Raw genomic sequence first — 14,182 nt, 5'->3', positions numbered from 1 at the left:
CCTGGTGCTGTAACATTAACTTCTGCTCAGTAATAGCAAAGCTCATGGCATTTCATTGTCATTAAAAAAAAAATCTGGGTAATTTTGTATATCCTTAAGTAGTCTTACTTATGGTTTAACTTTCAAAACTCAGTGAAATAAATAGTGCGCTGTAGGAATCAATTCCTGCATTTGCTGTCAATTCTGCTTGCCTGTGATAACCTTCTATTAAAGACTCAGCAGAAGCATTTTATTAAAGCAAAGTTATACAAGTTTGAATTGAGATCTTTATGAAGTATAAAAATTATCCGTATAAGAATTTTATCATTCTAAAAATAGTAGAAGTGAAATTACGGAAGTATCTGAAATACAGCAGATCAGTTATTTCCCACTGCCCTCTACCTTACCAGCAAGTATATCTAGTCAGGACCTTCCCTGTACAAACGGTTTTACCATAAATGTTTCAATTTGATATTTCAAATCTCTCTTATGCAAAGACGACTCCCATGAAATTAACTCCTCTCCGTTCACCGCCGTGTAACGCCGCCATGACAACTCTGGTAATTGCTTTCACGGAGTAAGCAATACTCAGAAAGCATGAATATTCCTTTGTGAAATTTAGCAATTACACATAACTGGAAGGCTCGCGTCGCATGATCACCAGCACCGCGCCATGGGGACAGGCTTTGCAAACGGCCATTTGGAAGCGACGTGCCACCCCGCACCAGCCTGGCAACCGGCCCCACGGCACGCGGAGGGTGCTGGCTGGCAGCCTTGCCAGTGAGGCGACTATCTTCTCATTTGCTCACGCTCAAGACTAGCGGGGAGGGCAGGCACGGGCCCGCTGCAGGGACCTGGCGCAGGTATGTATGGGGCACCCCAACTCAAGGTGTTCCCCAGGACACTTGTTTGTGGAGGACCGTCCGCTGGTGCGGCTGCATTCAGTCCTGTCCCGACACACACCACCCTGGAAACCAAACCACGTGTATCTCAACAAGCAAATGCCATGACACAGTATTGCCAGAGGTAAGATGACAATGCCCGTGGTGTGTAACACATGCAACAGGCAACTTCAGCATCTGACACACTCTCTAGATATAAAATAATGGATTTGCATCATCGTATTAAAGAAAAGTTTTGAAAATTAGAACTGTTTCAATACCTCCAAGCAAAAAAAGGGTGCTGCCACCTCACACGGCTCTCCCAATACAGCAATGCCTGGATCATCTCAAAATTAAATATATCTTGATATTTGAACTGCTCAGGCTTTAGAGCGTCAGCCTCTGGCATTTCATAACACTTAGATAACAAACGAACAATCTTCTTTTATCAAAAAAATAAAGAAAGGGGGCAAAAAAAAAAGAATGCAGAGGAAATAGTAGCTGTGAAATGGAATCCACAGTTTCAGACACCAGGTCTCATTAATCTTGCTGATGAATAGGATCTTTATAAAAGGAGACCCCGCAGTCGAGAGAATTGAAAGGAAATAGTATGGAAAGTGAAGCAGCAGTTTCTTGTACTAGTTCTTATGTGTTTTAAATTAAGTGGCTTTTGTGGAGGCTTGAGTAAAAAAAAAAAATCCAAGTAATTCCTGCTTTACAAGAGAAATGCACGTGGAAGACACTGATGCTCCTTTTGCTGCAAGCCTTTTCTGGCGAAGAGATTAGATCGAGAATACAGCCAAAAAAGGAATGGAAATGCACTGTTTGGCGATTAGTTTATGACATTCTGCCCTATATATAGTGCCTATTTGGCAAACCCTCCTGCAGTTCTGTGTTTTTCATTGCAAGTGGCTTATATCAGTACTGACATCTTGCAGATGTTAGTAGCTTTGATTTTTTTCCCCCATGTTGCAAATGAGTTGGCATGGAAACAACTCTTTTCTGGCAACATGACATATGATTCAAGGCAAAATGCATTTAACACAGATGAATAGTTCAGGAATATGCCTATAACAAAAAGTCATCTTGAAAGCTGCTTTGCATTTGTTGGTGTTTATGACAACTTTTTCAAGACAGTCTCAAAAAAAAAAAAAGAAGAAAATCAAGTGTTTAAGACTAGGTACCAGTGATGAATTTCTCACTGCTTGATATACTCTACTTCATCCTCAATAGATTTGTTTTAATAACAAGAGGAAAATATTAAGAGAAGAAAAACATTTTGGGAGGTTATTTTCCTATTCTTTTAAATGAGCTTTGTTGCATTTGTTGTTACATTTGGAGATAGGTACGGTAGCCCTGAATTAACTCTGGACCTGCCGGAGGCAGGCAGCGTGCTGCTGCTTCCAGGGATAGACCAGACCATTTTTTGGAGGACCAGCACTACTGGGAGCACAGCAGTGACTCAGCCGCACTCGCCCCAGGCGTTTCCCCTGCCTCTGAGAGCCTTTGACCGACAGCCAGGACCACCCCGTGCCTCCAGTGATATGGCAGCCAGGACTGGGCAGGACACGGGCAGCTGCGGGAGGCGGCTCACAGGCACACGAGCAGAACCCCACCAGGTCCCTCCCCAGCTCCTGTCCTCGCTGCAACGGGAGCAAGCTGGGAAGAAGCAGCAAGCTCCCTCCAAGCCTGACACTGCCAGCTCCAAACTCATCTTGAGCCTTGGAAAAGGTCTGACTATCCTTTTCATCTTCCAAAGGTATCTTTGGAAAAAAAAAATAGCTGGGGGGAGCTCTGTTGTTTCGAGCAAGAGCAGAACCCACGCTTCACGCAACTAGAGCCCAGGAAGGAAAAGCAAGGGGAGAAAACATGCCATCAGCTGCTCCCTCCAGCAGCCCCTCTTCCTGCAGGCATCACAGGCTTTACCTTCTAAGTTGAAAAGGAAACCATACTTCTGTAAGTCTCCAGCAGTCTAAAGCCTCCACAGATATCTACACAAGCGCGCTAAATGCCACTCGCTCCTACTATGGAGCATTTGTGACACACACTGGGTAACTACATGGTGCCATCAACTGTGCACTAAAATGCAGTTCTCATGCCAAAAAGTTTTGTTTGTAAACTGTAAAAATGGCTGTGAAGGGCTGTATAGTTCTCAGTTAACAGGAATTCGGGGTTTTCCTTGTAGCCTATATACATCAGGTGAAGATTTTATTTTTTTTAAAAAGGTGTCATTTAAATGCCAGCAAGAGGGTTTCAAAGTAGTAGACAAAGGAGCTGAACCTGCAGCAGGGGAGAGGAGGGCTTGCACAGGAAGCCAGAAGAAAGCAAGTGTGAGAAACCTCATGGTTTGCAGTCAACCCTGGACACGCAAACAGACCTTCCAGTGCTTGTCCAAACCTAATCCAAACTTCAAACGTTTTGAAATATTATTATTACTGAAGGAGTCTGGCAAGAACTCACCTCAGTGATTTAGAGGAGTTTGCATTCAATAAAATTAGCATTTAAATGAACCCAATTAAGAAATGCTTTAAACTGAGCATGCAAGAAGGGAGTATGGGCAACTTGTCAATTAAAAAGCTCTGGAGTGCTACTGCATGAAAAGCCAAACCCTTTTGGGGCACTTTAGCGAGGGCAGTAAACACCACGTTCTGCAGGCCGAATGCACTGCCCGGTAGCATAGGTAGGTGCATTTTACATTTCATCATCAGAGAATGAAAAAAATCCTTTGCCTTATTTAAAAAAAAAAAAAAGGAGAAATTAGTTGGCAAGGCTGACATATACAAAGATGGTGACTGCTGCTTGCTCAATATTTATCTGACTTGCCATTTTTGAGCATTCATATTAGTTTGCAAAAGGTACACAATAAACATAAGTGTCTGCCATGTAATGAGTGTGTATTGAAGCATCTTTTATGTACTTAGTTTCCATAGTGTGGAACAACCCAATCGCAAGGATAAGAAATCTAAACAGACTCCATTTATTTTACTGGTATGTGAATGCAATTTTTTCCCCTAATAAATGCATCTGTTTTGGATGATAAATTGTCCATTAGAGAAAGCTCAAATGCGTTTTTTTGCGTTCTGTTTTGATTACGCTGCCGTTAACATGGTGTTACATTTACTATTTGAATTTTATCATTGTTTCTGCCATCAGCTGTGCAGTACAGAAAAAATTTCCAGAGTGAGCTGGAAGTATTTTAATTTATTAAATAAATGACCTAATTGCTTGCCTGAGATCTATTTTTCTTCTTTCTCTTGACCCTATTGAGAGTTAATCAGTTTCTTGGTGCTAATTAGATGTCAGCATTAGTAGCCTGCTAATACATAAGAGATAATGACACCATCGCGCAAGACACAGTGTCCAACACATGACCCTGTTTCCTTAAATTATACCCTAAGGATTCATCAGGAAGGCTAAAGGCTTTGTAGTTTTGCAGCAGCAGTTCCTTCTTCTGAATGCGGATAGTGGTACAAATTTGACACAGAAGTGGAGAATTAGACCCAAAGCACACCTTCTCGCCGTGCAGGGCTTTACCAGGAACGATAGTGACTCTGTTCTTGTCCCACCTTGTAAGTTTAGTATGCAGTGTTTGCTCAGTATGAAAACAATGATAAAAGGAGGCTTAAATAACAATTCAATATTTCAATTCTATAGACTAACAAACTGCTGGCAGGAAATTAAAACATACATCTTTCCTTTACGACTCCGTAATCCCACCTGTACGCTCCAGTACGCTGAGGGAGCGGCGGAGAGCATTTTGTGCAAATGTTTCTTCCATCTGCAGCACCGGGAGACACTACCGCAGCAAAGCCGGGTTTCACAGGGGCTTCACGCAAGACTATCTGCAACAGGCTGGTCACAGCTGGAGAAGGGGGGTTCTTTACATACAGGTGAAAGCTTAAACGTGTCTGTGACAGCACAGAGCTGTTAAAAGGGAATTCCTCCTTTACAGCCTTATACAATCATGCAGACCAAGTGGTCTTGGGGGTGGGATCTGATGCACCTGCATGGATGCTTGCAGTTTTCCAGCCTTCTCTCATCCCAGCTTTCTGCCCCCACTTTCCCTGATGAACTACATCCTCTCCTCCCAAGCAGGTACAATTAACTCCGAGCTGCAACAAGGCCATGGATACAAGACATTCACTCACCCACAGCCTGGAAGTGTTCTCCAAGCGCAATGAAAATGTCTTTCTGGGGTGTCTGAGATAAAAGCATCTCAGGGGCTAGCAAGAGAGCAGTGGCCATAAGGACCGAGCGCACAAGCACAGGGAAGAGCAGCTCAGCAGCACCGGCAGCAGCACAAGCACACTGACCAGCGGCTGCTCAGGAGATCCCAAGCAGGCACGGTCAAGCTTCTCCCCCTGTGCAGGGTGTGCAAGCACCACAGAGGCTCAGCCGCGGGAACACGGGAGGTTTGCACACAGGCTAGCCGCAGCTCAAGCAACTTTTTGCCAGAAAATGGCATGCAACAGCTTTGTTTTATGAAGAATATAACCTGGGCTGCAGTCAGCGCCAAAGGCCCAGGACAAAGTGTGCAGCATGACCAGACCTTCTGTAAAAGATTCTGTGAGACGAAGCAATCTGAAGAAGTTTTGGAGAGCCTCTTCTTCAGGTCTTCATCCCCACTAAACCATGTTTGGAGCTTGCATCCCAGTCCAAGAAGGCAAACCCCTGCCAGTAAGAGCCTGCTTTCCTCTGAAACATCCTCCGTCGTTCTACATCATCTTCTCAGTTACTTCAGCAAGTTCCTGCATGTCTGCAAGTAGACTTTTGGCAACCAAGGAGGAGCAAGAACTTTTGCATAACAGCTACAAATCTTACTCTCTGCTAGGACAAGCTCCTCCTGCTCGTCCACCCATGGTGCTCAGCTTCACTGTGGAAAGCAACTGGTCTTAATTCAGTTCTTTAGTGTCTGAGGAAAAAATTACCTTACCTACTGGGAAATCCTTTCTGATAGAGAGTAGGACCTCAAACCTTTCTGATACAAATTCAGTGAATATGCCAGCAAAAATACCTGCCAGTACAGAACTGCCAAACGAGTTTTGAAATAAAGTTTCTGGATCAACACAAGTTCTTGAAGTGTTAAGCACTTAAAAAAAAGTTACCTGCCATCTGACAGCTTCATGATGGCAAAATCTTCCAGAGTAGAGTTGACCTTAAAGGTAAATATGTGGAAGGCAGGAAGCAGGGTGGGGGAGAGGCAGTGAAATTGCAATGCTTTCATGACTACTTGCTCTCAAAACACCGTGACCAGTTCTGCACCTGAAAGTCACTAAATGCATTTTCTGTTTGATATTTTTAAGTGCTGTTATGCCCGAGAGGTGTTAATGGCTCATCCATTAGTTGTGACCCAGACTTCACAACTTCACCCTGACTTCATTAGAGCAATTGTGGGGGTTAATGCACTCTACTTTTATCTGGCAGTTAAACCTCTGATGTTCATTTGTATCAAAGCCGCTGTACAAAGGAAGGGTCTCCTTTGAAGGCCGGTGGCCCTACAGAAGGATCTTTGAACTAGGGACAATTCCTAAGGGGAAGGCTGGAGTAAGAAGGGGAGCCTTGTTTGGTGTGCACAAAGCACCAGAAACTCCACAAAAGATACAGCACCTGGAGGTAGTCACATCTAGCAGGAGAGCAGTGATGCCTTACCAGAGTTTCTGCACGAAGCCTTCTGAAAAGTTAGATTTGTTTGTGTTTCACAAAGAAATAGCAAAAAGATACTACCACTGTCTCCTGCAGTGGAGAAGGTACAATGTCAGCCTCAGTGCAGAAGGCTGGAAGGAATTTGGAATTTAGGGACTAAAATAACTGTAACCTCCAGGCATTACGCAGCAGGTAGCTTTCAAAATTCAAAGTTGATGGCACACAAAGCATGACTCTGGCCAACACATCCACTAGCAGGCAGGTAACTTTGCGAGAGTCTGCATGCACCAATTCCTACCATCCAGGTGAAGATGCTTTACAAATCACAGCATGGTCCTTGGGGTGCAGAATGCGGAGCTCCCCTCCCTCATAGGGCAAACACCCCAAAATGGGAGGGGAAGCAAATACATTAGGTCGCCTGGTTTAGTTGTGGGCATCCAGGGAGTCCATGCCTACACACAGCCTCTCAGAAACATCCCCACTGCAACAAACCCTCTACACTATTGGAAGAAGAAAATTGTGTTGTTGATTACAGATATTAAGCATCGCTAACACAGAAGTTACAATTTAAAACATTCCCGGATCCTAGCATCCAGCTCCATATCGATTTTCACGGGGCAGTGTAACAAGAGAAGAGCGTGGGCAGCAGTAATCCAGCCCTTCACAACATGCCTGGATCCCCAGCCTGCCCCGGGTGTGGGTAGATACAGGCACATATCCCACAGAGACCCAAAGGAAGCCAAGCAAGGAAAGAGAAAAATAAGGAAGAAGATTGTGTTGGGTTTTTTTGTTTTGTTTTTTAATCTCTGCACGTATGAAAACAGGTACCCTCAAACTAGATTTGCTGTAGCTTCTGGAGAAACACATGCAAAATTCTCCACGTGAGAGAAAGCACTTTTCTGAACAAACTTTGCATTGTTGAACACACTGTCACCAAATGGACAACACAGAGTTCTTGCATTTAAAGAAAACAGAATTATAGCTACCCCAGAGTCCAACAATAAGTTCAGTAATTAAAGAAGTTGAAGCACAAAGAAACACGAAGAGGAGGATGAGAAATGAAGGGCAGGAGTGGAGGTGGCCCGGCTCTGCCTTGTGGCATTTCCCCGCTGGGAGCAGAGGTAAATGCTGGCGTTAGGTTCCAGAGCAGCACCTCGGGGTGCTCGGCTAACGGTCAAGCCCCAGGGAAGGCAGTGGGCTCTGCCCCGGTGAGGTGGGCAGGATAGGGCCTCGTAGGCTGTGCCACCCAGTTCCCACTGGCGACCCATGGGACCGGCGGGGGTGGCAGGTGGGTGACCCCCGGCTTTGCACCCAGCTCACCGGAGGCAGCAAACGGAGCAACACCTCCCCCGGCACGGGAGCCGGGACCACATCCCCATGTCGGGGATAGGCGTGCGGCCGCAGCTGCGTGCGTTGACAGGGGGTTGTGTTTCACTCCTCAGCCCTGGATCTCCACTCCGCTTGGCTCTTATCACACGCACACATCAAGAGCGTACATGAATATAACCAGATCAAGTTTTACTACTAATGTATACAAAAGACTGATTTACACATTGCAGCAGTGGAAATGTTTATACAACTTACAGAACAATTCAAAGACTTTAATTCCACTTGCAAGACTAAATCTGGGAGGAGAAGAGTGAGACTGTGGCTTAAAGCTGAACATCCCTCCAGAAAGGGAGACGGGGAAAAAAGGTCCACAGGCTTTTCCACCCCCCCACCCCACTCCCATCTTAAGTGAACTCTATCAACAATTTTGGAGTTAAATGAAAGGCTGCTCCCCGAAAGGACCCTCGCCCATGGTAACTTAAGGCCCCTTGTTCAAGGGAGGTTTCCTTGAGGCTGGGAGTCGCGGTCCGACTCTGCACAGCTCCCGAACTGCTCCCTGGGAGCCTCGCACCAGACTCATGCTGCTCCAGTACACCAGGCGAAGGATTTTCTGTAGCAAAATGAGGGAGGGGGTATTAAAGCTAAAATTGTTCCTGCTTAGAGAGAAAGTTTATAACTGCACGTGGAAACTTGCTGTTTGATATTGCTAGCAAGATGCCCAAAATGCAGTATTACCCCCGAGTACATCACAGTATTCAGGACCATGTGTAGCTCTGCTATGAATTATTCTCTGTAAATATCTACTATATTTAACCAAAAGCAAAACCTGAAATGAAAAAAGGCAACATATTTGTGAAAAGCCATGGGAACAAGGAACCAAAAATTAAAAAAACCCCACCACACCCCCCCCCCCAAAAAAAAACCCAAACTCAAAACAAAAAACCCAGAGCCAAATAATAATAGATCACTAATTAGCAAGCTCTTGTGCTTATTTACTGAATAGGTGATAAGTTAACCAATATGTGCCTGACCTTTTTAAGTCATATTTCTAGCCAGGAAAGTCATGGCTATTAACTGCTACCAGGGTGCCATGGGATTTGTGTTCAGAGGCTTCCTTTTCACTTTGTTGTTGTAGCCTCTCATCTTTTACTGACATTACACACCACTCATCACGATCAGTGTCAGAAGCTATAACAGTATCTGTTGCAGTGGCAGCTTCTGCTGGATGAAGAGTCTCCCTCTTTACCTTAAAGAATGTCAATCATTTCTCATTCTCAGCATTCAGACTTGCTCATCAGTTAGTAACAACACTTCCAGCTACACCGAACGTGATTTTTGAATAAACACCGGACTGAGATCATTGGAAATGATTGACAGCTTATAAACCACGCTTTTCAGAAAGCAGTAAGGAAGGAAAGAAAAAAACCTATCTTTCCCTACTTCTAATGTTTCACTGTCATTTGAAACAGCTTCTACTTGAGGGGGCAGGGGACAAAAAACTTGATTTGTGACATGTGAAGGTCTTACGTGTAGCTTTCTGTAGGGTACCTTACAGAGTCCTCCATCTCCTTTCTGCTAGCCACACTGGAGAGGAAGGGAAGGTATCAGAAGCTAATTAAAGAAAATGAAGATCATTTTACTATCGGATACCTAAGTACCCAGTTAAGTTTGTCCCTCTGGAATAGCCAATATTCATTATTCTCAGCATAACTATCCCTTTACAAGCTTTATTTGTTTGCTCTCTGTGGAGCATTTCAACAGCATCAGTCCAAGGCGTGCCTGTATAACGACCAGGTGGGTCGGTGCCCACCTCACGCGCGGGGACGCTGCCCTGGCCTGCCCTTCCTTGGCTGCTGAGGAGTAACAAGCAGGGACCCAAGGGTGATAAGCCGCCTACATAAAAAAGTTATGTTTAAAACCAAACCAAGTGGAACAGATCAATATGGGCACAGGAGAAGAAGAATCTATAGAAGTGAACAACAGTGGCAATCTGTTATTTCCAGGGAAATAAAACTTGCCTCTCTGGGAAGGTGCCTATTAGTCTGCAGGTGTTGTGCTCCATCTTGCAGATTTGCCTGCTGCTCCCATGCCACCACGTTTCCACAGACCAGGGGCACCGGTTGGGACGACTGTCCCCACAGCCCTTGTGCGTGTAAGCACAGCTCAGCTGCACCAGCCCTTGCTCCTGCCCAGAGCCAAGGCCCAGCTGTGGCCCTGGGGCGCACGCTCTCGAAAGAAGAGGATACGAACATATGAATCACAGCTTGGAAAAAGAAAAATTGCGAGCAATTGAGCAAGGAGGAAAACGGATAGTATTTACACTTCTCTAGCTCTTGTGTCTGAACTTTTAACTCAAAAGTTTAGCATTGTTTTTCCAGGTTTTCCTTCAACTTTGCTGAATACCAAGAGCTGTCATCTCACAAGCCAGCCTGGAGAGTGACAGAGTTTCCTCTCTGAAGTGAAGTCGTGTTCAACTTACAGAGGCTTCGTACCTCCTCTTTTGCTCTGATAGGGATTAATCATGCACACCCTCAGTGGCTGCCTTCACCTCCCATTAAGTAGCAACTGATCACCATCCTGAAGCTCATGCTGACACCACCTCGCACCCCAGGGAAGGGGGCGGTGGCTGCCAGGGCAGGAGGGTCTCGCTCAGGGCTGGGCGCCAGCCCAGGAGGGAGAGGAGCACATCTCCCAGCCGGAGCTGGGGCTTTCGGGGCAAGGCTTCCTCCTTAGTGGCATTTATTCTCTTTGGTCATCAGAACCTAAGTACCCGGCTGAGGCCAAGGAGTGCTCAGCATGTGTGAAGCTGGGGAGGGCCTGGGTGCCCGGCGCCTGCCTAACACCCCACAGTCCCACTGCCGGCAGCTTTTAACATCACCTCTGAGCACAGGAGCTGCACCTGAGAAGTTGTCTCTCCCAGGCAAACCAGACCTTAGCAGTAATGCAGCAAAACAGGATGAGATCCTTTCTGCTTGTTTTTAAGAGAGATGTACTTTATGATAACATTTCCTGTAATACCCAATTTTTTCAAAGCTTTCTGTGCTATTCACACACTATGCTCAATGCTTCTTTTCCCTTTCTTTTAGTACTGAGCTTGATAAAAATGCTTAGGAGCTCACTATGAAGTATCGCTCTTAAATAATAAAAAGAAAACGGCCTTGTTTTTTCTTTTCTTTGTAAAAAAGTATAGCCCTCTTTCAAAATAGAGAAGTCAAGAAATCTCTAGAAACCATTTCTTACATCATACTCCACAAGCAAAGCTTCTCTCTCCTTCCTTTGCAAACACCAGCAGGACCATAGTTTACCAGTGCAGAATCAGCTTCACTGGAGGTACTCAAACCTTCACTAGCTCCTTATGCATTCCTCCCAAGAGCAAACAGGATACCTCAAAATACAGAGCGGAGATGTACCCCAGGCTCCCAGACAGACTTACATGGCAATATTTTTTAATAGGAAAGAAAGTGGATGCTTCTCACTTACCAAAAGATATTTTTCTGTTTCAACAGAAGCTTTTGAGGAAAAAAACCCACACAAGACAAACCTATCCCCATAAAACTTTTTATCCAATTAGAAGGCTGTTTAACCTTTGATTTGATAACCCCACACAGCTAACTACAGTACTTGCACTCCTGAAAAGTAGCAATATTAGCCCATAACACATGTACTCACCCACTCCACGGGCAGGTACAGCTGCTCCTCCCCAACTCTCTCAGCTCAGAAATAGCTTGTTGAATTACAAAGTCATGTCTTCAAAAAAGTAACCCAAACACTTTCCTTGACCTTTTTCACTATCAGAAATCCCTACTCACCTCCCCAGATAATAGCAGAGGAGGAGGAGGAGGAGGAGGAGGAGGAAGAGGAAAAGGAAGGGCGGGGTGGGGCGGGGCAAGGCGGGGCGGGGCGGGGCGGGGCGGGGCAAGGCAAGGCAAGGCAAGGCAAGGCAAGGCAAGGCGTCATTATCTCACCTGCTCCAGCTCTGCATAATCCTCTGCTTTTCCTACACAGCTGGTTTCTGAAAATTCCGCCCCCCCCGTTTCCTTTTAAGAGGGTTTCTAGTACATATCTTGCTGAGGGACTGATCACACCCATTGCCTCCTCCAGTCATGGTAAACTTTATTTCCCTTCCCCCTCCTGAAAGCCCTTGGGAGGTCTGAGGTCTGGAGAGAGCTGAAGACGGATAGGAGGAGAGCCCCATTTAAAGTTCCCCTCCTCTGCTTTACAGAAGTCACAATGTTGACACAATAAGGAGAACTTTAATCAATAAAATGGATCAAAAAAGCTCCACATCAAAGCCAACAGATGCCACATAACCTACTGCTACTTCCTGTGAATGTCATTCCTGGGAAAATCTAGTACAGAAAAGGCTCAGGCTTCCCCAGACCGAAGCTGAAGTCATGCTAAAATGCAAGGATGGCTTTTACTGATAGGGGGATTCAGTCAGTGTTTTCTATTTTCAAAAAAAGGCCTACATTTTTAAATTCTCCTGCTTTTGATGACAACTGGATACTCTCTAAAGGGCTCTGAATGTCAGATGTAGGGCAGGCTGAAATCTGTGCAATTCATTAAAGTGGATGGAAATTCCGAATTACCACTTTTCAGTTGCTGATTGGAAGGAGAATTTAGACACTAGGACTTGTCTTCACGGCCATGACCCAAATTCAGAGTGCTTGGACCTTTACATCTGTGATGTGGGGTTATATTGTCTATTGAACTTTATTGAGCTCTTGAAAATACGTATGCAAAATATGTCGTGGTTTAACCCCAGCCAGCCGCTGAGCACCACGCAGCTGCTCGCTCACCCCCCCCGCCCCCGCCCCGGGTGGGATGGGGGAGAGAATCAGAAGGGTAAAAGTGAGAAAACTCATGGGTTGAGATAAAGACAGTTTAATAGGTAAAGCAAAAGCCACGCACACAAGCAAAGCAAAACAAGGAATTCATTCACCACTTCCCCTCGGCACGCAGGGGTTCAGCCATCTCCAGGAAAGCAGGGCTCCACCATGTGTAACAATTACTTGGGAAGACAAACACCACCACTCCAAACATCCCCCCCCTTCTTCTTCACTCAGCCTTATATGCTGAGCATGACGTCATATGGTATGGAATAGCCCATTGGCCAGCTGGGCCAGCCGTCCTGGCCACGCTCCCTCCCAGCCCCCCGCACACCTGGCAGGGCACGGGAAGATGAAAAGTCCTTGATTAGTGTAAACATTACTTAGCAACAACTAAAACATCAGTGTGTTATCAACATTGTTCTTATACTACATCCAAAACACAGCACTAACCAGTTAATAGGAAGAAAATCAACTCCATCCCAGCCGAAACCAGGACAGGTTATACTGTCTATTGAACTTTATTGAGCTCTTGAAAATACGTATGCAAAGGCTCAAATTCTCTTATAGAAGTTGCTAAGGAACAAACTAACCCTCAGCAGCTTTTCTACAAAACTCACCTGGTCTCCCAGCTGTAGGTTGTCATGGTTTGTTTGCTGTGCGTAATGCTCGGTGTTCTCGGCTGAGCTCGTGACCGAGTGTGCAAACATGGTGAACATCCCTGTTCCCTAAAGTTAGCACTGCAATTTTGAAAATGATTGCATGGAGAAGTGCTGCTTATAGTGTATAAATGGCAAGATTGGGGCTGATACAGACAAGGCTGGCAGAGAGCAACTGTTGTTATTACTACCTGTGATTTGTTGAATCTCTTAACTAAGCAATTTTGAAAGATAGGAAAAGTAGTGCTGCTCAAAACAAGTGATATAGAAAATGATGAAAATAGTCAAATGTGAGATAATCTGAAAAGAAAAATGGAAAGCAAAATCAAAACCAGTGTAGAATGATTTTATGAACAAAGAAAAGTATGGGCTAGTCAATTCTGGGTTGGATTTTTTTCTTTTTTTTTTCCTTCTGCTTGCCAATACATCATTTTGCACTTCTAAATTCAAAGTTCTGGGATAACATCCCCACAAATAGAATTGAAGTTTTGCTTCATGAAGGTTTTCCTTTGTCTATTTTCTATTTATGTTTTACCAATATTGTAAAGTATAAAATAAGTCTTTTAGGATAGATTAGACTGCCACCAGAAAAACATATTCAAAGCAAAAAATAAAATTGGCAAAATTAGTCATTTTCAGTGAAACAGCTTTCCAGGTCAAGGATTACTTGCTGAAGAAACACCAGCTGAAGATGCAGCATTATAAATGGTCTTCTCTCAGCCACTTGTACCAGTGGTCGAATAATTCATTTCTTAGTAAGAAATACAATGGTCTATTAGCAGAAAGAAAGATTAGGTGCACATTAATCAAACATTTCAGAGAGGTATAAACATGCATATAGCATCCAGGAATATCCCATTAC

Source organism: Calonectris borealis, chromosome 8 (genome assembly GCF_964195595.1).
Source record: "Calonectris borealis chromosome 8, bCalBor7.hap1.2, whole genome shotgun sequence".
Taxonomy (NCBI): Eukaryota; Metazoa; Chordata; class Aves; order Procellariiformes; family Procellariidae; genus Calonectris; species Calonectris borealis.
This window is presented reverse-complemented; position numbering follows the sequence as displayed.